A 2,954-nucleotide genomic window follows, 5' to 3' on the forward strand; every position below is an offset into this window, starting at 1 on the left:
TGTAAAATTCTGCAAAATTATAATAAGGGCAATAGCTTCTTAACTTTATTATATATATTATTTTCTGAAAGCAGGTAGCAAGACTAAGACAAAACTACATTTCTGCCAACAATTCTAGTATACTCATTAGTTCTTGAACAAAAAGCAATATAAATACCATCAGAGATTTCCCCTGCTGGCTACAAGTGTCAAAAAGAAAGAGACAGAGACAGAGACACAGAGACAGACACTAATATCATTCAGAAATTTTTTTAATGTACTCTAAAATATGAAATTGAGGAAGAATAGTCTATGATTTGTATTGTTCTCAAACTAAAAAATGAAAAATTATAACTATGACAATTTGATGGCAATCTATATAATGCTTGACTTTTTTTAAAAAAGCAAGTTTACAAATTGCATATTCACTGAAATTAATATCAAGCAAACTTCAGACAAACCCAAATTGAGGTACATCTTACAAAATAAGTGGTTTTTTTTTTTTTTTTTTTTTTTTTTTGCAAATGGCTGTTTTATGGCTGTGGTCACTGGCTGTCACTTCTAGCCTAGTAGAACCATACTAGGGAATGGAAAAAGTAAGCACCTCTTCTTACCACATTCTCCCTCTTGCTGCCAGTTTCCCTCTGCTACCCCGTAGGCAGCATAAACTAAACCATCGCTTGGTTCAAGACAGACAATGGGAAGGCACCAGTCACTGTTCAAATACAGCCAGGCTCTCACCTCCACAGCAGTACTTGTGGCTTTAGCCTGGACTCCTATAAAGGAATCCAGCTCTGGCAGTGGTAGCTGGGGAGGGTAAACAGACCTTCTGCTGAATGAAAAAAAATAGGGTGAATGAATGGGTAGGCCTCAGGGGTCAACTGCAAAGGGATCAGAAGCAGTAAGGAAAGAACAACTCATTCAGGCGGCTGCTTCTCACCTGTAACTCCCAAACCTGCTTGCTCCATTCCCATAGAAGTCAACGGGGTGGGAGGCCATATTCTCACTATTGAGTCTTTTCAGGAGCCAGAGCTTCAAGGCACAAAACTCTTGATTCCTTATTCTCTCAACCACCCCGTCCTCTCTTTTCTACTCTCATTCCTTGTGCTTCTTCTTATGCTGCTGCTTCTTTTTCTTCTTCTTGGCCACCTTGCTGTCTTTTGATGTGTGCTTTGCTCTCTTGCCCATATCACTCTCAGAGTCTGAGCTGTCAGAGTCAGATGACTTCTTGTCTCTGTGTTTCTTTTTCTTCTTTTCCTTCTTTCTTTTCCGGGAAGAATTCCTCATGGAATCAGGTTTCTCAAATTCTGCTGACTTTATCTCTTCTTTCTCCTCTTCCTCATCAGGTATCAGAGAATATTTGGTCCCACCTGGTTGCATGAAGCAATCTTTTGAAAAGTGACCTTTGCAGCCACACTTCTTGCAGGTAGTGTTCAGGACCGCCTCAAGAGTGATCTTCTGCCCAGTGTAATCCTGGAAGGACCGCCTCCGCCTCTCTTGTTGCTCAGTGAAAACATTGTTGGGATCGAGGTCTTTCCCAGTCCCTTGGTTGACAACTTTCATGGAGAGGGGTACTTTTATCCTATCATTTTTCATCTCTCGACCAATCAGTTTCACCCACACTTTGTCTCCAACATCTACTATCTCAGAAGGCTTGTCTACCCGACAAGAGGACATGTGAGTTCGATGGACCAGACCTTGCTTCCGATAGCTTGGGATTTTGATAAAGCTCCATAATCTGTCACCATGGCAACCTCTCCTTGGAAAATAGTGTAGAGAGCAGGTAAGTTTTCCATGGTCTCAGGTCTTCCTGAATTCAACCTTAATGTTCTATGGCTCCTCCATTTCTCTTCTGCTAAAGTTAACTCAAGTGCCTTGGCGTCAGCTTCAGATCTCCCCAGCCGTCTTATTGCCCGACAAAATAACTGGTCTTTTTAAAAGGAAATTTTTAAAAGACCAAGGTATGAAACACAAAAAAGGCTGAGGAATTCTTCCAGATCAACGACAACTAAAGAGACATCACAATGAAATCAACATGACATCCTGGATTTGATTCTGAACCAGAAAAAGGACAAATGGGGAAATTTCACTAAAGCCTATGGATCAGATCAGTGATCCAAAATTTTTTCATGTGAAGTGCAAAATAGTAAATATTTTAGGATTGGTGGACCACATAAGAGCTCTATGGCATATTCTTCTACAATTTTTTTTATCACTCCTTAAAAATGTGAAATCTATTTTTTAACTCACAGGCCTTAACCAGAGATACAATAGGCCTGATTTTTTTTATTTGTTCTAATTATTTATATATCATAGTAGAATGCATTTCAACACATTATACATAAATGGAATATAACTTCTCATTCTTCTAGTTGTACATGATGTAGAATTACACAGATTGTGTAATCATATATGTGCAGAGAGTAATAATGTCCAATTCATTCTATTATCCTTCCTACCCCCAAACCTCCTCCCCTCCCTTCACTTCCCTCTGTCTAATCCAAATATCTATATTATTCCATTATTGAAGGCCACAGCTGAGTCTGGATGACACATGGCATTTTTGCCAGAAGTAGTGGTTGAGCGGTGACGCCAGAGAGCCATTAAGATGACTTTTGAGTTCTCGCGGAGTTCCAGTTGAGTTCCCTTTGAGCTCTTGTGGGGATTCCTGAAGAGTTCGCATTGGTTGGGGAAGTGCCGGAGGAGGGATTTCTGGTTGGTGGTTCCTGGAGGAGCCGCGTGGCATTTGGGAGAGTTCCCAGGGAGAGTGTGTGGAGTACGCTGGTGGAGTTCAGAAATAAAGTTTGTTCCTGCTTCAGTGGCTCGTGATTTGTGCCCCGCCAGACTGTGGCATTCCATAGCTCCTGCCCCCTTGTTGTGTATTAGAATATGCATATCACAGAAAACATTCTGCCTTTGATACTTTGGGACTGGCTTATTTCTCTCAGCCTGATGTTTTCCAACTCCATTCATTT

The 2,954-nt window shown here is 40.8% G+C and overlaps 1 pseudogene; it reads right to left on the bottom strand.

The window, feature by feature from the left end:
- Window positions 1-1,074: 1,074 nt before the first annotated feature.
- Window positions 1,075-1,793, bottom strand: LOC143642203 (zinc finger CCHC domain-containing protein 17 pseudogene; annotated as a pseudogene).
- Between the last annotated feature and the right edge of the window lie 1,161 nt (window positions 1,794-2,954).

Source organism: Callospermophilus lateralis, chromosome 10, assembly GCF_048772815.1.
Source record: "Callospermophilus lateralis isolate mCalLat2 chromosome 10, mCalLat2.hap1, whole genome shotgun sequence".
NCBI lineage: Eukaryota > Metazoa > Chordata > Mammalia > Rodentia > Sciuridae > Callospermophilus > Callospermophilus lateralis.